This window comes from Acipenser ruthenus, chromosome 21 (assembly GCF_902713425.1).
Source record: "Acipenser ruthenus chromosome 21, fAciRut3.2 maternal haplotype, whole genome shotgun sequence".
Lineage (NCBI taxonomy): Eukaryota > Metazoa > Chordata > Actinopteri > Acipenseriformes > Acipenseridae > Acipenser > Acipenser ruthenus.
Genome location: NC_081209.1, coordinates 12,586,975 through 12,609,324, shown reverse-complemented (window position 1 = coordinate 12,609,324; position 22,350 = coordinate 12,586,975). Strand labels below are relative to the sequence as shown.

General features: G+C 41.4%; 18 non-coding genes across 18 annotated transcripts; 6 read left to right on the top strand and 12 right to left on the bottom strand.

Annotated features, from left to right (window-relative positions):
* Positions 1–1,060: 1,060 nt before the first annotated feature.
* On the top strand, positions 1,061–1,142 carry trnas-gcu (transfer RNA serine (anticodon GCU)). Its single transcript has one exon. It is a non-coding gene; the product is annotated as a tRNA-Ser (tRNA).
* A 157-nt stretch (positions 1,143–1,299) lies between these two features.
* Positions 1,300–1,373, bottom strand: trnat-agu (transfer RNA threonine (anticodon AGU)). The gene has a single exon. It is a non-coding gene; the product is annotated as a tRNA-Thr (tRNA).
* Positions 1,374–2,869: 1,496 nt separating this feature from the next.
* Positions 2,870–2,941, bottom strand: trnae-cuc (transfer RNA glutamic acid (anticodon CUC)). The gene has a single exon. It is a non-coding gene; the product is annotated as a tRNA-Glu (tRNA).
* A 1,671-nt stretch (positions 2,942–4,612) lies between these two features.
* Positions 4,613–4,694, top strand: trnas-gcu (transfer RNA serine (anticodon GCU)). The gene has a single exon. It is a non-coding gene; the product is annotated as a tRNA-Ser (tRNA).
* Positions 4,695–4,851: 157 nt separating this feature from the next.
* trnat-agu (transfer RNA threonine (anticodon AGU)) lies at positions 4,852–4,925 on the bottom strand. Its single transcript has one exon. It is a non-coding gene; the product is annotated as a tRNA-Thr (tRNA).
* Positions 4,926–6,421: 1,496 nt separating this feature from the next.
* On the bottom strand, positions 6,422–6,493 carry trnae-cuc (transfer RNA glutamic acid (anticodon CUC)). Its single transcript has one exon. It is a non-coding gene; the product is annotated as a tRNA-Glu (tRNA).
* Positions 6,494–8,167: 1,674 nt separating this feature from the next.
* trnas-gcu (transfer RNA serine (anticodon GCU)) lies at positions 8,168–8,249 on the top strand. Its single transcript has one exon. It is a non-coding gene; the product is annotated as a tRNA-Ser (tRNA).
* A 156-nt stretch (positions 8,250–8,405) lies between these two features.
* On the bottom strand, positions 8,406–8,479 carry trnat-agu (transfer RNA threonine (anticodon AGU)). The gene has a single exon. It is a non-coding gene; the product is annotated as a tRNA-Thr (tRNA).
* Positions 8,480–9,975: 1,496 nt separating this feature from the next.
* trnae-cuc (transfer RNA glutamic acid (anticodon CUC)) lies at positions 9,976–10,047 on the bottom strand. Its single transcript has one exon. It is a non-coding gene; the product is annotated as a tRNA-Glu (tRNA).
* Positions 10,048–11,723: 1,676 nt separating this feature from the next.
* trnas-gcu (transfer RNA serine (anticodon GCU)) lies at positions 11,724–11,805 on the top strand. The gene has a single exon. It is a non-coding gene; the product is annotated as a tRNA-Ser (tRNA).
* Positions 11,806–11,963: 158 nt separating this feature from the next.
* trnat-agu (transfer RNA threonine (anticodon AGU)) lies at positions 11,964–12,037 on the bottom strand. The gene has a single exon. It is a non-coding gene; the product is annotated as a tRNA-Thr (tRNA).
* Positions 12,038–13,533: 1,496 nt separating this feature from the next.
* trnae-cuc (transfer RNA glutamic acid (anticodon CUC)) lies at positions 13,534–13,605 on the bottom strand. The gene has a single exon. It is a non-coding gene; the product is annotated as a tRNA-Glu (tRNA).
* Positions 13,606–15,277: 1,672 nt separating this feature from the next.
* On the top strand, positions 15,278–15,359 carry trnas-gcu (transfer RNA serine (anticodon GCU)). Its single transcript has one exon. It is a non-coding gene; the product is annotated as a tRNA-Ser (tRNA).
* A 158-nt stretch (positions 15,360–15,517) lies between these two features.
* trnat-agu (transfer RNA threonine (anticodon AGU)) lies at positions 15,518–15,591 on the bottom strand. Its single transcript has one exon. It is a non-coding gene; the product is annotated as a tRNA-Thr (tRNA).
* Positions 15,592–17,087: 1,496 nt separating this feature from the next.
* On the bottom strand, positions 17,088–17,159 carry trnae-cuc (transfer RNA glutamic acid (anticodon CUC)). The gene has a single exon. It is a non-coding gene; the product is annotated as a tRNA-Glu (tRNA).
* Positions 17,160–18,833: 1,674 nt separating this feature from the next.
* trnas-gcu (transfer RNA serine (anticodon GCU)) lies at positions 18,834–18,915 on the top strand. The gene has a single exon. It is a non-coding gene; the product is annotated as a tRNA-Ser (tRNA).
* A 157-nt stretch (positions 18,916–19,072) lies between these two features.
* Positions 19,073–19,146, bottom strand: trnat-agu (transfer RNA threonine (anticodon AGU)). Its single transcript has one exon. It is a non-coding gene; the product is annotated as a tRNA-Thr (tRNA).
* Positions 19,147–20,642: 1,496 nt separating this feature from the next.
* trnae-cuc (transfer RNA glutamic acid (anticodon CUC)) lies at positions 20,643–20,714 on the bottom strand. The gene has a single exon. It is a non-coding gene; the product is annotated as a tRNA-Glu (tRNA).
* Between the last annotated feature and the right edge of the window lie 1,636 nt (positions 20,715–22,350).

Here is a 22,350-nt window from a genome sequence, read left to right as displayed (position 1 = left end):
GTGAGGGCCGTCACTGGAGACGTTTCTCTAAGAAAGTAAAACAAAATAAAAGAACTTCGGCTAAGCAATCCAAATTGTCGAAAGCAGGGCGATGCAGCAAGCACACACACAGCAGCAAAAGATTGCACACTTCACTTAGCGAGGGGGGAGGTATATTCGCCTCTTCCCCTCTAAATGCTCAATCCGCCTTAAACAGCGAACTCAACGCCTTCCCTCTCAGTTGCTTCCGGAGTTGGGTCTCTCAGCGGCAGCGACCTGCTGTACAAGTCCCTTGGTCAGATCCCTCAGGTAATTTCTCGCCTCTGTGTCCGTGTCTCCACAGCTGTGCGTTCCCGTGTCTCTTTGCCTGGAGCTCGCTCTGCTCTCTCAATCTGTCCGTCTCTTAAAACCATTTATTTAATTAAAAATAATAAGACCCACGTGCGGAATGCGCTTTAAAAGCAACATATTAATTGTCAATTAGGTGGAGAGGCAGTATAGGCAAGTTATTATTATTACTATTATTTATTTCTTAGCAGACGCCCTTATCCAGGGCGACTTACAATTGTTACAAGATATCACATTATACATTATACAGATATCACATTATTTTTACATACAGTTACCCATTTATATAGTTGGGTTTTTACTGGAGCAATCTTGGTAAAGTACCTTGCTCAAGGGTACAACAGCATTGTCCCCCACTGGGGATTAAACCCACAACCCTCCGGTCAAGGTTCCAGAGCTCTAAACACTACTCCACACAAGTGCCGTGATTCAAAATTAGTGAAAATAAACAATAGCCAAACACACAATCAATAATAAATCGTGCAGTGAAAATACAAAATCATATCGTGATTTAAATTAAAAAAAAACAAGTACGCATGTATATAAAGACAAAATAAAAAAAGAAAATAATAAAGTGTAAATGCACACCTGCAACACAATGACAGACAATGAATCATAATGAACTGCCATAATAAAGTGTGCTCCTTAGGAGAGATTAGACGGCTTCTACACCCGCGCTGTGAACAAATAGTGAGTGTTTCATCCTCTTTGGTTTGAGCAACTGTTTTTTGTGGACGAGGTGGCCGAGTGGTTAAGGCGATGGACTGCTAATCCATTGTGCTCTGCACGCGTGGGTTCGAATCCCATCCTCGTCGTAGCTTTTTCTTTTATTATTATTACTGTTTCTCGTTCTCTTTTTTTTGGCAAAAGTGTTTATCCTGCGACTATAGGACAGTATTGGTCTGTGTTAGAGATGTTCCCCAACAGTAACACAAAAACAGCCTAAACTTTGCTGAAAAATAGTATAACCAAAGGCACCGCTGGGATTTGAACCCAGGATCTCCTGTTTACTAGACAGGCGCTTTAACCATCTAAGCCACGGAGCCCTGCCACACGCAAAGAAATATGTGTCAGAGACCTGTGAAATGAAACCTATCAGGGACATTATTGCCTTTACTGTCATTCTCTACTGCAATGCAGGACTGTAAAATTAAGCGCGCGACATTTCTGAAATTAATCTGAAACACTTGAAAATGCGTATTACTTGTTATTAAACAATTTCCGACCTCAGATATCGGAATCTGCATTGTATTTTATATGACCGATTGTACCCTCTTTGTCTAGATATATGACATTTGGTAGTTCACATGATCAAAACATATGGTTAAATTGAGGTCACACCGAGACTTGAATCCGGATGGCTGGATTCAGAGTCCAGAGTGCTAACCTTTACAACATGGAACCTCTGCTGAGCACCCTGGAGATGAATGGCTGTAACATCCTCAGCTCCCAGGTGTAAAATCCCCTACTGCTGACAACCCCTGGACCGCAAGGCTTTCTCCCCGTTCTGATTGCACACAGTCCTTCAACAAACATCAGTTTCTCCAGTTTGAATCCGAAATGCGACGTTTCATTTCTTGGTTCATACTGGCAGCAGGTCTCGAAAACTGCACTATCAGCACCCAATCGTGCACCACAAACACTGCTTACATTCAAATAAGACACATGTTCATTGACAATATATGTATTACACATGTAGATTTAGAAACTGTTTTAATAACATCGGCATTGCTCATTTAAAATAAGAAACATTTGCTTAAAAATTAAACACGTTGCATCTTTACAAGTGAAAATACACTTTCAAACACAAATTCCTCCATTTGACCCTCATAAGGACACGACCGGACCCCAGCAATAAAACGACATATAACTAACACGTGGAGTAAATGAATGAATAAAAATGTGTATAGGAACACTTTATTTTGCTTTTCCTTTACCTCTAGCCATCGTTTGGCATAATGTGTTGTTTATGCAAGATGGATAAGACTCCCAATGCGCACAGCTGTCTCCTAGCAAGTGAAGGCACCACTGTATTCTGGACGCTGTAGTTTATTCTAGGAACAAGACACCTGGGCGTGTTAGATATCACGGGAAATCGTGGAGCCTCCTCTTTCGTTTGGTATGTGGACTGCGTGCCTAGCTCTTTCCGTTTTTGAGTTACTGGTACTTGAACGCACCTACCGATTTGCTGCGCGTCACAGCACTGGAGCACTGAATGAGAGGGTGCGTAGGATAATCCCGTGACTCTTTTTAGTCGGTACTTATTGTGTTAACTGTGTGATTGTGTAGAGGGGGGTCGTTAGACTACAGCTGTCCTCTCGCTTGTAACGAGCAATTGTAAACTCCTTTTCTACAGTCTGAGAAGAAGATAATGCCAAAAGGGGGTGTGAATCAATGTGCAAAGTCTCTATAATAATAATATAAAGGATGCGCTTTTAATTGAATGCAGTCGGGCCACAGCCAAGAATTAGACATATCTACATCTGATTAATGAAGAGTAAGAGAGTGGTTTTAATCGGAATAATAATAGGCATAAAACAACTTCCCTGACTGGGAATCGAACCCGGGCCGCGGCGGTGAGAGCGCCGAATCCTAACCACTAGACCACCAGGGACGTTGCTGAATGAGTTTGTACGGCTGGCCAGGAATTTCTTTGCTATCAACGCTGTCGCATCAAAAACGGAACAGCCCCCAGGCCCTGCGCAATTGTTACAGGTGTCACTAGGACAGGTTCGTAATACCGGGGTAGCAACACCGTGGAAATGCAGACAAGGAAGCCAGACAATAAATCATGAAAGGGATTCATTTAAATTATTAAAACAATCAGATTAAAATATACTAAAATGGCCAAGCACATATATAAAACATAAAAACGAAATATTGGTCGCAATAACAAGAATAGTTGGATCAATAGCAGCAGTATTCACAATGATTATCACAATTCAAATATAGATTTAGCTACAGCAATAGCAACAACAATGGGCAAATAGCTATAGCCATAACAGGAGTAGCTATCACAACTTAAATATAGGTTCGGCTACAGAAATAACCTGCTATATATCAATATCAGTAACGTTGGAAATGGTTACAGCAACAAACGTAATGTAATTGTCTAACAGCAGCAATCAATAAGAAAAGTTTACAACAATAGAAAGTCCCAAAGCCGTCTTCTCTGTGTTCCACGGTGGCATTAGCTGAGACTCGAATAGGCTACAACAGCTCTGGTTAGTGAGGGCCGTCACTGGAGACGTTTCTCTAAGAAAGTAAAACAAAATAAAAGAACTTCGGCTAAGCAATCCAAATTGTCGAAAGCAGGGCGATGCAGCAAGCACACACACAGCAGCAAAAGATTGCACACTTCACTTAGCGAGGGGGGAGGTATATTCGCCTCTTCCCCTCTAAATGTTCAATCCGCCTTAAACAGCGAACTCAACGCCTTCCCTCTCAGTTGCTTCCGGAGTTGGGTCTCTCAGCGGCAGCGACCTGCTGTACAAGTCCCTTGGTCAGATCCCTCTGTTAATTTCTCGCCTCTGTGTCCGTGTCTCCACAGCTGTGCGTTCCCGTGTCTTTGCCTGGAGCTCGCTCTGCTCTCTCAATCTGTCCGTCTCTTAAAACCATTTATTTAATTAAAAATAATAAGACCCACGTGCGGAATGCGCTTTAAAAGCAACATATTAATTGTCAATTAGGTGGAGAGGCAGTATAGGCAAGTTATTATTATTATAATTATTTATTTCTTAGCAGACGCTCTTATCCAGGGCGACTTACAATTGTTACAAGATATCACATTATACATTATACAGATATCACATTATTTTTACATACAGTTACCCATTTATATAGTTGGGTTTTTACTGGAGCAATCTAGGTAAAGTACCTTGCTCAAGGGTACAACAGCATTGTCCCCCACTGGGGATTAAACCCACAACCCTCCGGTCAAGGTTCCAGAGCTCTAAACACTACTCCACACAAGTGCCGTGATTCAAAATTAGTGAAAATAAACAATAGCCAAACACACAATCAATAATAAATCGTGCAGTGAAAATACAAAATCATATCGTGATTTAAATAAAAAAAAACAAGTACGCATGTATATAAAGACAAAATAAAAAAAGAAAATAATAAAGTGTAAATGCACACCTGCAACACAATGACAGACAATGAATCATAATGAACTGCCATAATAAAGTGTGCTCCTTAGGAGAGATTAGACGGCTTCTACACCCGCGCTGTGAACAAATAGTGAGTGTTTCATACTCTTTGGTTTGAGCAACTGGTTTTTGGGGACGAGTTGGCCGAGTGGTTAAGGCGATGGACTGCTAATCCATTGTGCTCTGCACGCGTGGGTTCGAATCCCATCCTCGTCGTAGCTTTTTCTTTTATTATTATTACTGTTTCTCGTTCTCTTTTTTTTGGCAAAAGTGTTTATCCTGCGACTATAGGACAGTATTGGTCTGTGTTAGAGATGTTCCCCAACAGTAACACAAAAACAGCCTAAACTTTGCTGAAAAATAGTATAACCAAAGGCACCGCTGGGATTTGAACCCAGGATCTCCTGTTTACTAGACAGGCGCTTTAACCATCTAAGCCACGGCGCCCTGCCACACGCAAAGAAATATGTGTCAGAGACCTGTGAAATGAAACCTATCAGGGACATTATTGCCTTTACTGTCATTCTCTACTGCAATGCAGGACTGTAAAATTAACCGCGCGACATTTCTGAAATTAATCTGAAACACTTGAAAATGCGTATTACTTGTTATTAAACAATTTCCGACCTCAGATATCGGAATCTGCATTGTATTTTATATGACCGATTGTACCCTCTTTGTCTAGATATATGACATTTGGTAGTTCACATGATCAAAACATATGGTTAAATTGAGGTCACACCGAGACTTGAATCCGGATGGCTGGATTCAGAGTCCAGAGTGCTAACCTTTACAACATGGAACCTCTGCTGAGCACCCTGGAGATGAATGGCTGTAACATCCTCAGCTCCCAGGTGTAAAATCCCCTACTGCTGACAACCCCTGGACCGCAAGGCTTTCTCCCCGTTCTGATTGCACACAGTCCTTCAACAAACATCAGTTTCTCCAGTTTGAATCCGAAATGCGACGTTTCATTTCTTGGTTCATACTGGCAGCAGGTCTCGAAAACTGCACTATCAGCACCCAATCGTGCACCACAAACACTGCTTACATTCAAATAAGACACATGTTCATTGACAATATATGTATTACACATGTAGATTTAGAAACTGTTTTAATAACATCGGCATTGCTCATTTAAAATAAGAAACATTTGCTTAAAAATTAAACACGTTGCATCTTTACAAGTGAAAATACACTATCAAACACAAATTCCTCCATTTGACCCTCATAAGGACACGACCGGACCCCAGCAATAAAACGACATATAACTAACACGTGGAGTAAATGAATGAATAAAAATGTGTATAGGAACACTTTATTTTGCTTTTCCTTTACCTCTAGCCATCGTTTGGCATAATGTGTTGTTTATGCAAGATGGATAAGACGCCCAATGCGCACAGCTGTCTCCTAGCAAGTGAAGGCACCACTGTATTCTGGACGCTGTAGTTTATTCTAGGAACAAGACACCTGGGCGTGTTAGACATCACGGGAAATCGTGGAGCCTCCTCTTTCGTTTGGTATGTGGACTGCGTGCCTAGCTCTTTCCGTTTTTGAGTTACAGGTACTTGAACGCACCTACCGATTTGCTGCGCGTCACAGCACTGGAGCACTGAATGAGAGGGTGCGTAGGATAATCCCGTGACTCTTTTTAGTCGGTACTTATTGTGTTAACTGTGTGATTGTGTAGAGGGGGGTCGTTAGACTACAGCTGTCCTCTCGCTTGTAACGAGCAATTGTAAACTCCTTTTCTACAGTCTGAGAAGAAGATAATGCCAAAAGGGGGTGTGAATCAATGTGCAAAGTCTCTATAATAATAATATAAAGGATGCGCTTTTAATTGAATGCAGTCGGGGCACAGCCAAGAATTAGACATATCTACATCTGATTAATGAAGAGTAAGAGAGTGGTTTTAATCGGAATAATAATAGGCATAAAACAACTTCCCTGACTGGGAATCGAACCCGGGCCGCGGCGGTGAGAGCGCCGAATCCTAACCACTAGACCACCAGGGACGTTGCTGAATGAGTTTGTACGGCTGGCCAGGAATTTCTTTGCTATCAACGCTGTCGCATCAAAAACGGAACAGCCCCCAGGCCCTGCGCAATTGTTACAGGTGTCACTAGGACAGGTTCGTAATACCGGGGTAGCAACACCGTGGAAATGCAGACAAGGAAGCCAGACAATAAATCATGAAAGGGATTCATTTAAATTATTAAAACAATCAGATTAAAATATACTAAAATGGCCAAGCACATATATAAAACATAAAAACGAAATATTGGTCGCAATAACAAGAATAGTTGGATCAATAGCAGCAGTATTCACAATGATTATCACAATTCAAATATAGATTTAGCTACAGCAATAGCAACAACAATGGGCAAATAGCTATAGCCATAACAGGAGTAGCTATCACAACTTAAATATAGGTTCGGCTACAGAAATAACCTGCTATATATCAATATCAGTAACGTTGGAAATGGTTACAGCAACAAACGTAATGTAATTGTCTAACAGCAGCAATCAATAAGAAAAGTTTACAACAATAGAAAGTCCCAAAGCCGTCTTCTCTGTGTTCCACGGTGGCATTAGCTGAGACTCGAATAGGCTACAACAGCTCTGGTTAGTGAGGGCCGTCACTGGAGACGTTTCTCTAAGAAAGTAAAACAAAATAAAAGAACTTCGGCTAAGCAATCCAAATTGTCGAAAGCAGGGCGATGCAGCAAGCACACACACAGCAGCAAAAGATTGCACACTTCACTTAGCGAGGGGGGAGGTATATTCGCCTCTTCCCCTCTAAATGCTCAATCCGCCTTAAACAGCGAACTCAACGCCTTCCCTCTCAGTTGCTTCCGGAGTTGGGTCTCTCAGCGGCAGCGACCTGCTGTACAAGTCCCTTGGTCAGATCCCTCAGGTAATTTCTCGCCTCTGTGTCCGTGTCTCCACAGCTGTGCGTTCCCGTGTCTCTTTGCCTGGAGCTCGCTCTGCTCTCTCAATCTGTCCGTCTCTTAAAACCATTTATTTAATTAAAAATAATAAGACCCACGTGCGGAATGCGCTTTAAAAGCAACATATTAATTGTCAATTAGGTGGAGAGGCAGTCTAGGCAAGTTATTATTATTACTATTATTTATTTCTTAGCAGACGCCCTTATACAGGGCGACTTACAATTGTTACAAGATATCACATTATACATTATACAGATATCACATTATTTTTACATACAGTTACCCATTTATATAGTTGGGTTTTTACTGGAGCAATCTAGGTAAAGTACCTTGCTCAAGGGTACAACAGCATTGTCCCCCACTGGGGATTAAACCCCCAACTCTCCGGTCAAGGTTCCAGAGCTCTAAACACTACTCCACACAAGTATCGTGATTCAAAATTAGTGAAAATAAACAATAGCCAAACACACAATCAATAATAAATCGTGCAGTGAAAATACAAAATCATATCGTGATTTAAATTTAAAAAAAACAAGCACGCATGTATATAAACACAAAATAAAAAAAGAAAATAATAAAGTGTAAATGCACACCTGCAACACAATGACAGACAATGAATCATAATGAACTGCCATAATAAAGTGTGCTCCTTAGGAGAGATTAGACGGCTTCTACACCCGCGCTGTGAACAAATAGTGAGTGTTTCATCCTCTTTGGTTTGAGCAACTGTTTTTTGGGGACGAGTTGGCCGAGTGGTTAAGGCGATGGACTGCTAATCCATTGTGCTCTGCACGCGTGGGTTCGAATCCCATCCTTGTCGTAGCTTTTTCTTTTATTATTATTACTGTTTCTCGTTCTCTTTTTTTGGCAAAAGTGTTTATCCTGCGACTATAGGACAGTATTGGTCTGTGTTAGAGATGTTCCCCAACAGTAACACAAAAACAGCCTAAACTTTGCTGAAAAATAGTATAACCAAAGGCACCGCTGGGATTTGAACCCAGGATCTCCTGTTTACTAGACAGGCGCTTTAACCATCTAAGCCACGGCGCCCTGCCACACGCAAAGGAATATGTGTCAGAGACCTGTGAAATGAAACCTATCAGGGACATTATTGCCTTTACTGTCATTCTCTACTGCAATGCAGGACTGTAAAATTAACCGCGCGACATTTCTGAAATTAATCTGAAACACTTGAAAATGCGTATTACTTGTTATTAAACAATTTCCGACCTCAGATATCGGAATCTGCATTGTATTTTATATGACCGATTGTACCCTCTTTGTCTAGATATATGACATTTGGTAGTTCACATGATCAAAACATATGGTTAAATTGAGGTCACACCGAGACTTGAACCCGGATGGTTGGATTCAGAGTCCAGAGTGCTAACCTTTACAACATGGAACCTCTGCTGAGCACCCTGGAGATGAATGGCTGTAACATCCTCAGCTCCCAGGTGTTAAATCCCCTACTGCTGACAACCCCTGGACCGCAAGGCTTTCTCCCCGTTCTGATTGCACACAGTCCTTCAACAAACATCAGTTTCTCCAGTTTGAATCCAAAATGCGACGTTTCATTTCTTGGTTCATACTGGCAGCAGGTCTCGAAAACTGCACTATCAGCACCCAATCGTGCACCACAAACACTGCTTACATTCAAATAAGACACATGTTCATTGACAATATATGTATTACACATGTAGATTTAGAAACTGTTTTAATAACATCGGCATTGCTCATTTAAAATAAGAAATATGTGCTTAACAATTAAACACGTTGCATCTTTACAAGTGAAAATACACTTTCAAATACAAATTCCTCCATTTGACCCTCATAAGGACACGACCGGACCCCAGCAATAAAACGACATATAACAAACACGTGGAGTAAATGAATGAATAAAAATGTGTATAGGAACACTTTATTTTGCTCTTCCTTTACCTCTAGCCATCGTTTGGCATAATGTGTTGTTTATGCAAGATGGATAAGACGCCCAATGCGCACAGCTGTCTCCTAGCAAGTGAAGGCACCACTGTATTCTGGACGCTGTAGTTTATTCTAGGAACAAGACACCTGGGCGTGTTAGATATCACGGGAAATCGTGGAGCCTCCTCTTTCGTTTGGTATGAGGACTGCATGCCTAGCTCTTTCCGTTTTTGAGTTACAGGTACTTGAACGCACCTACCTATTTGCTGCGCGTCACAGCACTGGAGCACTGAATGAGAGGGTGCGTAGGATAATCCCGTAACTCTTTTTAGTCGGTACTTATTGTGTTAACTGTGTGATTGTGTAGAGGGGGGTCGTTAGACTACAGCTGTCCTCTCGCTTGTAACGAGCAATTGTAAACTCCTTTTCTGCAGTCTGAGAAGAAGATAATGCCAAAAGGGGTTGTGAATCAATGTGCAAAGTCTCTATAATAATAATATAAAGGATGCGCTTTTAATTGAATGCAGTCGGGGCACAGCCAAGAATTAGACATATCTACATCTGATTAATGAAGAGTAAGAGAGTGGTTTTAATCGGAATAATAATAGGCATAAAAGAACTTCCCTGACCGGGAATCGAACCCGGGCCGCGGCGGTGAGAGCGCCGAATCCTAACCACTAGACCACCAGGGACGTTGCTGAAGGAGTTTGTACGGCTGGCCAGGAATTTCTTTGCTATCAACGCTGTCGCATCAAAAACGGAACAGCCCCCAGGCCCTGCGCAATTGTTACAGGTGTCACTAGGACAGGTTCGTAATACCGGGGTAGCAACACCGTGGAAATGCAGACAAGGAAGCCAGACAATAAATCATGAAAGGGATTCATTTAAATTATTAAAACAATCAGATTAAAATATACTAAAATGGCCAAGCACATATATAAAACATAAAAACGAAATATTGGTCGCAATAACAAGAATAGTTGGATCAATAGCAGCAGTATTCACAATGATTATCACAATTCAAATATAGATTTAGCTACAGCAATAGCAACAACAATGGGCAAATAGCTATAGCCATAACAGGAGTAGCTATCACAACTTAAATATAGGTTCGGCTACAGAAATAACCTGCTATATATCAATATCAGTAACGTTGGAAATGGTTACAGCAACAAACGTAATGTAATTGTCTAACAGCAGCAATCAATAAGAAAAGTTTACAACAATAGAAAGTCCCAAAGCCGTCTTCTCTCTGTTCCACAGTGGCATTAGCTGAGACTCGAATAGGCTACAACAGCTCTGGTTAGTGAGGGCCGTCACTGGAGACGTTTCTCTAAGAAAGTAAAACAAAATAAAAGAACTTCGGCTAAGCAATCCAAATTGTTGAAAGCAGGGCGATGCAGCAAGCACACACACAGCAGCAAAAGATTGCACACTTCACTTAGCGAGGGGGGAGGTATATTCGCCTCTTCCCCTCTAAATGCTCAATCCGCCTTAAACAGCGAACTCAACGCCTTCCCTCTCAGTTGCTTCCGGAGTTGGGTCTCTCAGCGGCAGCGACCTGCTGTACAAGTCCCTTGGTCAGATCCCTCAGGTAATTTCTCGCCTCTGTGTCCGTGTCTCCACAGCTGTGCGTTCCCGTGTCTCTTTGCCTGGAGCTCGCTCTGCTCTCTCAATCTGTCCGTCTCTTAAAACCATTTATTTAATTAAAAATAATAAGACCCACGTGAGGAATGCGCTTTAAAAGCAACATATTAATTGTCAATTAGGTGGAGAGGCAGTCTAGGCAAGTTATTATTATTACTATTATTTATTTCTTAGCAGACGCCCTTATCCAGGGCGACTTACAATTGTTACAAGATATCACATTATACATTATACAGATATCACATTATTTTTACATACAGTTACCCATTTATATAGTTGGGTTTTTACTGGAGCAATCTAGGTAAAGTACCTTGCTCAAGGGTACAACAGCATTGTCCCCCACTGGGGATTAAACCCACAACCCTCCGGTCAAGGTTCCAGAGCTCTAAACACTACTCCACACAAGTGCCGTGATTCAAAATTAGTGAAAATAAACAATAGCCAAACACACAATCAATAATAAATCGTGCAGTGAAAATACAAAATCATATCGTGATTTAAATAAAAAAAAAAAACAAGCACGCATGTATATAAACACAAAATAAAAAAAGAAAATAATAAAGTGTAAATGCACACCTGCAACACAATGACAGACAATGAATCATAATGAACTGCCATAATAAAGTGTGCTCCTTAGGAGAGATTAGACGGCTTCTACACCCGCGCTGTGAACAAATAGTGAGTGTTTCATCCTCTTTGGTTTGAGCAACTGTTTTTTGTGGACGAGGTGGCCGAGTGGTTAAGGCGATGGACTGCTAATCCATTGTGCTCTGCACGCGTGGGTTCGAATCCCATCCTCGTCGTAGCTTTTTCTTTTATTATTATTACTGTTTCTCGTTCTCTTTTTTTTTGGCAAAAGTGTTTATCCTGCGACTATAGGACAGTATTGGTCTGTGTTAGAGATGTTCCCCAACAGTAACACAAAAACAGCCTAAACTTTGCTGAAAAATAGTATAACCAAAGGCACCGCTGGGATTTGAACCCAGGATCTCCTGTTTACTAGACAGGCGCTTTAACCATCTAAGCCACGGCGCCCTGCCACACGCAAAGAAATATGTGTCAGAGACCTGTGAAATGAAACCTATCAGGGACATTATTGCCTTTACTGTCATTCTCTACTGCAATGCAGGACTGTAAAATTAACCGCGCGACATTTCTGAAATTAATCTGAAACACTTGAAAATGCGTATTACTTGTTATTAAACAATTTCCGACCTCAGATATCGGAATCTGCATTGTATTTTATATGACCGATTGTACCCTCTTTGTCTAGATATATGACATTTGGTAGTTCACATGATCAAAACATATGGTTAAATTGAGGTCACACCGAGACTTGAACCCGGATGGTTGGATTCAGAGTCCAGAGTGCTAACCTTTACAACATGGAACCTCTGCTGAGCACCCTGGAGATGAATGGCTGTAACATCCTCAGCTCCCAGGTGTTAAATCCCCTACTGCTGACAACCCCTGGACCGCAAGGCTTTCTCCCCGTTCTGATTGCACACAGTCCTTCAACAAACATCAGTTTCTCCAGTTTGAATCCAAAATGCGACGTTTCATTTCTTGGTTCATACTGGCAGCAGGTCTCGAAAACTGCACTATCAGCACCCAATCGTGCACCACAAACACTGCTTACATTCAAATAAGACACATGTTCATTGACAATATATGTATTACACATGTAGATTTAGAAACTGTTTTAATAACATCGGCATTGCTCATTTAAAATAAGAAATATGTGCTTAACAATTAAACACGTTGCATCTTTACAAGTGAAAATACACTTTCAAATACAAATTCCTCCATTTGACCCTCATAAGGACACGACCGGACCCCAGCAATAAAACGACATATAACAAACACGTGGAGTAAATGAATGAATAAAAATGTGTATAGGAACACTTTATTTTGCTCTTCCTTTACCTCTAGCCATCGTTTGGCATAATGTGTTGTTTATGCAAGATGGATAAGACGCCCAATGCGCACAGCTGTCTCCTAGCAAGTGAAGGCACCACTGTATTCTGGACGCTGTAGTTTATTCTAGGAACAAGACACCTGGGCGTGTTAGATATCACGGGAAATCGTGGAGCCTCCTCTTTCGTTTGGTATGAGGACTGCATGCCTAGCTCTTTCCGTTTTTGAGTTACAGGTACTTGAACGCACCTACCGATTTGCTGCGCGTCACAGCACTGGAGCACTGAATGAGAGGGTGCGTAGGATAATCCCGTGACTCTTTTTAGTCGGTACTTATTGTGTTAACTGTGTGATTGTGTAGAGGGGGGTCGTTAGACTACAGCTGTCCTCTCGCTTGTAACGAGCAATTGTAAACTCCTTTTCTGCAGTCTGAGAAGAAGATAATGCCAAAAGGGGTTGTGAATCAATGTGCAAAGTCTCTATAATAATAATATAAAGGATGCGCTTTTAATTGAATGCAGTCGGGGCACAGCCAAGAATTAGACATATCTACATCTGATTAATGAAGAGTAAGAGAGTGGTTTTAATCGGAATAATAATAGGCATAAAAGAACTTCCCTGACCGGGAATCGAACCCGGGCAGCGGCGGTGAGAGCGCCGAATCCTAACCACTAGACCACCAGGGACGTTGCTGAAGGAGTTTGTACGGCTGGCCAGGAATTTCTTTGCTATCAACGCTGTCGCATCAAAAACGGAACAGCCCCCAGGCCCTGCGCAATTGTTACAGGTGTCACTAGGACAGGTTCGTAATACCGGTGTAGCAACACCGTGGAAATGCAGACAAGGAAGCCAGACAATAAATCATGAAAGGGATTCATTTAAATTATTAAAACAATCAGATTAAAATATACTAAAATGGCCAAGCACATATATAAAACATAAAAACGAAATATTGGTCGCAATAACAAGAATAGTTGGATCAATAGCAGCAGTATTCACAATGATTATCACAATTCAAATATAGATTTAGCTACAGCAATAGCAACAACAATGGGCAAATAGCTATAGCCATAACAGGAGTAGCTATCACAACTTAAATATAGGTTCGGCTACAGAAATAACCTGCTATATATCAATATCAGTAACGTTGGAAATGGTTACAGCAACAAACGTAATGTAATTGTCTAACAGCAGCAATCAATAAGAAAAGTTTACAACAATAGAAAGTCCCAAAGCCGTCTTCTCTGAGTTCCACAGTGGCATTAGCTGAGACTCGAATAGGCTACAACAGCTCTGGTTAGTGAGGGCCGTCACTGGAGACGTTTCTCTAAGAAAGTAAAACAAAATAAAAGAACTTCGGCTAAGCAATCCAAATTGTTGAAAGCAGGGCGATTCAGCAAGCACACACACAGCAGCAAAAGATTGCACACTTCACTTAGCGAGGGGGGAGGTATATTCGCCTCTTCCCCTCTAAATGCTCAATCCGCCTTAAACAGCGAACTCAACGCCTTCCCTCTCAGTTGCTTCCGGAGTTGGGTCTCTCAGCGGCAGCGACCTGCTGTACAAGTCCCTTGGTCAGATCCCTCAGGTAATTTCTCGCCTCTGTGTCCGTGTCTCCACAGCTGTGCGTTCCCGTGTCTCTGCCTGGAGCTCGCTCTGCTCTCTCAATCTGTCCGTCTCTTAAAACCATTTATTTAATTAAAAATAATAAGACCCACGTGAGGAATGCGCTTTAAAAGCAACATATTAATTGTCAATTAGGTGGAGAGGCAGTCTAGGCAAGTTATTATTATTACTATTATTTATTTCTTAGCAGACGCCCTTATCCAGGGCGACTTACAATTGTTACAAGATATCACATTATACATTATACAGATATCACATTATTTTTACATACAGTTACCCATTTATATAGTTGGGTTTTTACTGGAGCAATCTAGGTAAAGTACCTTGCTCAAGGGTACAACAGCATTGTCCCCCACTGGGGATTAAACCCACAACCCTCCGGTCAAGGTTCCAGAGCTCTAAACACTACTCCACACAAGTGCCGTGATTCAAAATTAGTGAAAATAAACAATAGCCAAACACACAATCAATAATAAATCGTGCAGTGAAAATACAAAATCATATCGTGATTTAAATAAAAAAATACAAGTACGCATGTATATAAAGACAAAATAAAAAAAAGAAAATAATAAAGTGTAAATGCACACCTGCAACACAATGACAGACAATGAATCATAATGAACTGCCATAATAAAGTGTGCTCCTTAGGAGAGATTAGACGGCTTCTACACCCGCGCTGTGAACAAATAGTGAGTGTTTCATCCTCTTTGGTTTGAGCAACTGTTTTTTGTGGACGAGGTGGCCGAGTGGTTAAGGCGATGGACTGCTAATCCATTGTGCTCTGCACGCGTGGGTTCGAATCCCATCCTCGTCGTAGCTTTTTCTTTTATTATTATTACTGTTTCTCGTTCTCTTTTTTTTTGGCAAAAGTGTTTATCCTGCGACTATAGGACAGTATTGGTCTGTGTTAGAGATGTTCCCCAACAGTAACACAAAAACAGCCTAAACTTTGCTGAAAAATAGTATAACCAAAGGCACCGCTGGGATTTGAACCCAGGATCTCCTGTTTACTAGACAGGCGCTTAAACCATCTAAGCCACGGCGCCCTGCCACACGCAAATAAATATGTGTCAGAGACCTGTGAAATGAAACCTATCAGGGACATTATTGTCTTTACTGTCATTCTCTACTGCAATGCAGGACTGTAAAATTAACCGCGCGACATTTCTGAAATTAATCTGAAACACTTGAAAATGCGTATTACTTGTTATTAAACAATTTCCGACCTCAGATATCGGAATCTGCATTGTATTTTATATGACCGATTGTACCCTCTTTGTCTAGATATATGACATTTGGTAGTTCACATGATCAAAACATATGGTTAAATTGAGGTCACACCGAGACTTGAATCCGGATGGCTGGATTCAGAGTCCAGAGTGCTAACCTTTACAACATGGAACCTCTGCTGAGCACCCTGGAGATGAATGGCTGTAACATCCTCAGCTCCCAGGTGTTAAATCCCCTACTGCTGACAACCCCTGGACCGCAAGGCTTTCTCCTCGTTCTGATTGCACACAGTCCTTCAACAAACATCAGTTTCTCCAGTTTGAATCCAAAATGCGACGTTTCATTTCTTGGTTCATACTGGCAGCAGGTCTCGAAAACTGCACTATCAGCACCCAATCGTGCACCACAAACACTGCTTACATTCAAATAAGACACATGTTCATTGACAATATATGTATTACACATGTAGATTTAGAAACTGTTTTAATAACATCGGCATTGCTCATTTAAAATAAGAAACATTTGCTTAAAAATTAAACACGTTGCATCTTTACAAGTGAAAATACACTTTCAAACACAAATTCCTCCATTTGACCCTCATAAGGACACGACCGGACCCCAGCAATAAAACGACATATAACTAACACGTGGAGTAAATGAATGAATAAAAATGTGTATAGGAACACTTTATTTTGCTTTTCCTTTACCTCTAGCCATCGTTTGGCATAATGTGTTGTTTATGCAAGATGGATAAGACGCCCAATGCGCACAGCTGTCTCCTAGCAAGTGAAGGCACCACTGTATTCTGGACGCTGTAGTTTATTCTAGGAACAAGACACCTGGGCGTGTTAGATATCACGGGAAATCGTGGAGCCTCCTCTTTCGTTTGGTATGTGGACTGCGTGCCTAGCTCTTTCCGTTTTTGAGTTACTGGTACTTGAACGCACCTACCGATTTGCTGCGCGTCACAGCACTGGAGCACTGAATGAGAGGGTGCGTAGGATAATCCCGTGACTCTTTTTAGTCGGTACTTATTGTGTTAACTGTGTGATTGTGTAGAGGGGGGTCGTTAGACTACAGCTGTCCTCTCGCTTGTAACGAGCAATTGTAAACTCCTTTTCTACAGTCTGAGAAGAAGATAATGCCAAAAGGGGGTGTGAATCAATGTGCAAAGTCTCTATAATAATAATATAAAGGATGCGCTTTTAATTGAATGCAGTCGGGGCACAGCCAAGAATTAGACATATCTACATCTGATTAATGAAGAGTAAGAGAGTGGTTTTAATCGGAATAATAATAGGCATAAAAGAACTTCCCTGACCGGGAATCGAACGCGGGCCGCTGCGGTGAGAGCGCTGAATCCTAACCACTAGACCACCAGGGACGTTGCTGAAGGAGTTTGTACGGCTGGCCAGGAATTTCTTTGCTATCAACGCTGTCGCATCAAAAACGGAACAGCCCCCAGGCCCTGCGCAATTGTTACAGGTGTCACTAGGACAGGTTCGTAATACCGGGGTAGCAACACCGTGGAAATGCAGACAAGGAAGCCAGACAATAAATCATGAAAGGGATTCATTTAAATTATTAAAACAATCAGATTAAAATATACTAAAATGGCCAAGCACATATATAAAACATAAAAACGAAATATTGGTCGCAATAACAAGAATAGTTGGATCAATAGCAGCAGTATTCACAATGATTATCACAATTCAAATATAGATTTAGCTACAGCAATAGCAACAACAATGGGCAAATAGCTATAGCCATAACTGGAGTAGCTATCACAACTTAAATATAGGTTCGGCTACAGAAATAACCTGCTATATATCAATATCAGTAACGTTGGAAATGGTTACAGCAACAAACGTAATGTAATTGTCTAATAGCAGCAATCAATAAGAAAAGTTTACAACAATAGAAAGTCCCAAAGCCGTCTTCTCTGTGTTCCACGGTGGCATTAGCTGAGACTCGAATAGGCTACAACAGCTCTGGTTAGTGAGGGCCGTCACTGGAGACGTTTCTCTAAGAAAGTAAAACAAAATAAAAGAACTTCGGCTAAGCAATCCAAATTGTCGAAAGCAGGGCGATGCAGCAAGCACACACACAGCAGCAAAAGATTGCACACTTCACTTAGCGAGGGGGGAGGTATATTCGCCTCTTCCCCTCTAAATGCTCAATCCGCCTTAAACAGCGAACTCAACGCCTTCCCTCTCAGTTGCTTCCGGAGTTGGGTCTCTCAGCGGCAGCGACCTGCTGTACAAGTCCCTTGGTCAGATCCCTCAGGTAATTTCTCGCCTCTGTGTCCGTGTCTCCACAGCTGTGCGTTCCCGTGTCTCTTTGCCTGGAGCTCGCTCTGCTCTCTCAATCTGTCCGTCTCTTAAAACCATTTATTTAATTAAAAATAATAAGACCCACGTGCGGAATGCGCTTTAAAAGCAACATATTAATTGTCAATTAGGTGGAGAGGCAGTCTAGGCAAGTTATTATTATTACTATTATTTATTTCTTAGCAGACGCCCTTATCCAGGGCGACTTACAATTGTTACAAGATATCACATTATACATTATACAGATATCACATTATTTTTACATACAGTTACGCATTTATATAGTTGGGTTTTTACTGGAGCAATCTAGGTAAAGTACCTTGCTCAAGGGTACAACAGCATTGTCCCCCACTGGGGATTAAACCCACAACCCTCCGGTCAAGGTTCCAGAACTCTAAACACTACTCCACACAAGTGCCGTGATTCAAAATTAGTGAAAATAAACAATAGCCAAACACACAATCAATAATAAATCGTGCAGTGAAAATACAAAATCATATCGTGATTTAAATATAAAAAAAACAAGCACGCATGTATATAAACACAAAATAAAAAAAGAAAATAATAAAGTGTAAATGCACACCTGCAACACAATGACAGACAATGAATCATAATGAACTGCCATAATAAAGTGTGTTCCTTAGGAGAGATTAGACGGCTTCTACACCCGCGCTGTGAACAAATAGTGAGTGTTTCATCCTCTTTGGTTTGAGCAACTGGTTTTTGGGGACGAGGTGGCCGAGTGGTTAAGGCGATGGACTGCTAATCCATTGTGCTCTGCACGCGTGGGTTCGAATCCCATCCTCGTCGTAGCTTTTTCTTTTATTATTATTACTGTTTCTCATTCTCTTTTTTTTGGCAAAAGTGTTTATCCTGCGACTATAGGACAGTATTGGTCTGTGTTAGAGATGTTCCCCAACAGTAACACAAAAACAGCCTAAACTTTGCTGAAAAATAGTATAACCAAAGGCACCGCTGGGATTTGAACCCAGGATCTCCTGTTTACTAGACAGGCGCTTTAACCAGCTAAGCCACGGCGCCCTGCCACACGCAAAGAAATATGTGTCAGAGACCTGTGAAATGAAACCTATCAGGGACATTATTGCCTTTACTGTCATTCTCTACTGCAATGCAGGACTGTAAAATTAACCGCGCGACATTTCTGAAATTAATCTGAAACACTTGAAAATGCGTATTACTTGTTATTAAACAATTTCCGACCTCAGATATCGGAATCTGCATTGTATTTTATATGACCGATTGTACCCTCTTTGTCTAGATATATGACATTTGGTAGTTCACATGATCAAAACATATGGTTAAATTGAGGTCACACCGAGACTTGAATCCGGATGGCTGGATTCAGAGTCCAGAGTGCTAACCTTTACAACATGGAACCTCTGCTGAGCACCCTGGAGATGAATGGCTGTAACATCCTCAGCTCCCAGGTGTAAAATCCCCTACTGCTGACAACCCCTGGACCGCAAGGCTTTCTCCCCGTTCTGATTGCACACAGTCCTTCAACAAACATCAGTTTCTCCAGTTTGAATCCGAAATGCGACGTTTCATTTCTTGGTTCATACTGGCAGCAGGTCTCGAAAACTGCACTATCAGCACCCAATCGTGCACCACAAACACTGCTTACATTCAAATAAGACACATGTTCATTGACAATATATGTATTACACATGTAGATTTAGAAACTGTTTTAATAACATCGGCATTGCTCATTTAAAATAAGAAACATTTGCTTAAAAATTAAACACGTTGCATCTTTACAAGTGAAAATACACTATCAAACACAAATTCCTCCATTTGACCCTCATAAGGACACGACCGGACCCCAGCAATAAAACGACATATAACTAACACGTGGAGTAAATGAATGAATAAAAATGTGTATAGGAACACTTTATTTTGCTTTTCCTTTACCTCTAGCCATCGTTTGGCATAATGTGTTGTTTATGCAAGATGGATAAGACGCCCAATGCGCACAGCTGTCTCCTAGCAAGTGAAGGCACCACTGTATTCTGGACGCTGTAGTTTATTCTAGGAACAAGACACCTGGGCGTGTTAGACATCACGGGAAATCGTGGAGCCTCCTCTTTCGTTTGGTATGTGGACTGCGTGCCTAGCTCTTTCCGTTTTTGAGTTACAGGTACTTGAACGCACCTACCGATTTGCTGCGCGTCACAGCACTGGAGCACTGAATGAGAGGGTGCGTAGGATAATCCCGTGACTCTTTTTAGTCGGTACTTATTGTGTTAACTGTGTGATTGTGTAGAGGGGGGTCGTTAGACTACAGCTGTCCTCTCGCTTGTAACGAGCAATTGTAAACTCCTTTTCTACAGTCTGAGAAGAAGATAATGCCAAAAGGGGGTGTGAATCAATGTGCAAAGTCTCTATAATAATAATATAAAGGATGCGCTTTTAATTGAATGCAGTCGGGCCACAGCCAAGAATTAGACATATCTACATCTGATTAATGAAGAGTAAGAGAGTGGTTTTAATCGGAATAATAATAGGCATAAAACAACTTCCCTGACCGGGAATCGAACCCGGGCCGCGGCGGTGAGAGCGCCGAATCCTAACCACTAGACCACCAGGGACGTTGCTGAATGAGTTTGTACGGCTGGCCAGGAATTTCTTTGCTATCAACGCTGTCGCATCAAAAACGGAACAGCCCCCAGGCCCTGCGCAATTGTTACAGGTGTCACTAGGACAGGTTCGTAATACCGGGGTAGCAACACCGTGGAAATGCAGACAAGGAAGCCAGACAATAAATCATGAAAGGGATTCATTTAAATTATTAAAACAATCAGATTAAAATATACTAAAATGGCCAAGCACATATATAAAACATAAAAACGAAATATTGGTCGCAATAACAAGAATAGTTGGATCAATAGCAGCAGTATTCACAATGATTATCACAATTCAAATATAGATTTAGCTACAGCAATAGCAACAACAATGGGCAAATAGCTATAGCCATAACAGGAGTAGCTATCACAACTTAAATATAGGTTCGGCTACAGAAATAACCTGCTATATATCAATATCAGTAACGTTGGAAATGGTTACAGCAACAAACGTAATGTAATTGTCTAACAGCAGCAATCAATAAGAAAAGTTTACAACAATAGAAAGTCCCAAAGCCGTCTTCTCTGTGTTCCACGGTGGCATTAGCTGAGACTCGAATAGGCTACAACAGCTCTGGTTAGTGAGGGCCGTCACTGGAGACGTTTCTCTAAGAAAGTAAAACAAAATAAAAGAACTTCGGCTAAGCAATCCAAATTGTCGAAAGCAGGGCGATGCAGCAAGCACACACACAGCAGCAAAAGATTGCACACTTCACTTAGCGAGGGGGGAGGTATATTCGCCTCTTCCCCTCTAAATGCTCAATCCGCCTTAAACAGCGAACTCAACGCCTTCCCTCTCAGTTGCTTCCGGAGTTGGGTCTCTCAGCGGCAGCGACCTGCTGTACAAGTCCCTTGGTCAGATCCCTCAGGTAATTTCTCGCCTCTGTGTCCGTGTCTCCACAGCTGTGCGTTCCCGTGTCTCTTTGCCTGGAGCTCGCTCTGCTCTCTCAATCTGTCCGTCTCTTAAAACCATTTATTTAATTAAAAATAATAAGACCCACGTGCGGAATGCGCTTTAAAAGCAACATATTAATTGTCAATTAGGTGGAGAGGCAGTATAGGCAAGTTATTATTATTACTATTGTAGGGACCTTAGAATAGGCACCCCCCATAACGTATTTTTGCTTGGGTTATTATAGTGAGTAGTCATGCGGAGGAAAGTAACCTGAAACTCTTATCTAATAATATAAGGTAGTTATGACGTCCTCCAGCCACTAGGGAGCAACAGCAGGTACACTGGAGGTTGGGTTAGTACATTAGACCTGATAGTGCAGTGTAGCTGAGTGAATAAGAGTGAGACTGCCTGTAAAACAAATATTATTGTTATCTGTTTCAGGTAAGAGATTTATCCAAAAGGTCCCAATATCAGTAATATGTAGTTTAGTTAGCAATTTCGTTTTGTTAGGTAATGTAATTTCATATGGGAAACGGAATTAATAAATATAAATAGTAACAGGGCCTAGTGGGATGTAAACACTGTATATGGTATCTCTATGGGATCGGATGGGGTTTTTGTAATTAATCTGTTTATATCAGAGGCATCCTAGCAGTAAATGTAATCAGATCTATTGATATAACAACATAAAAGTGAGTTTATTTAGTT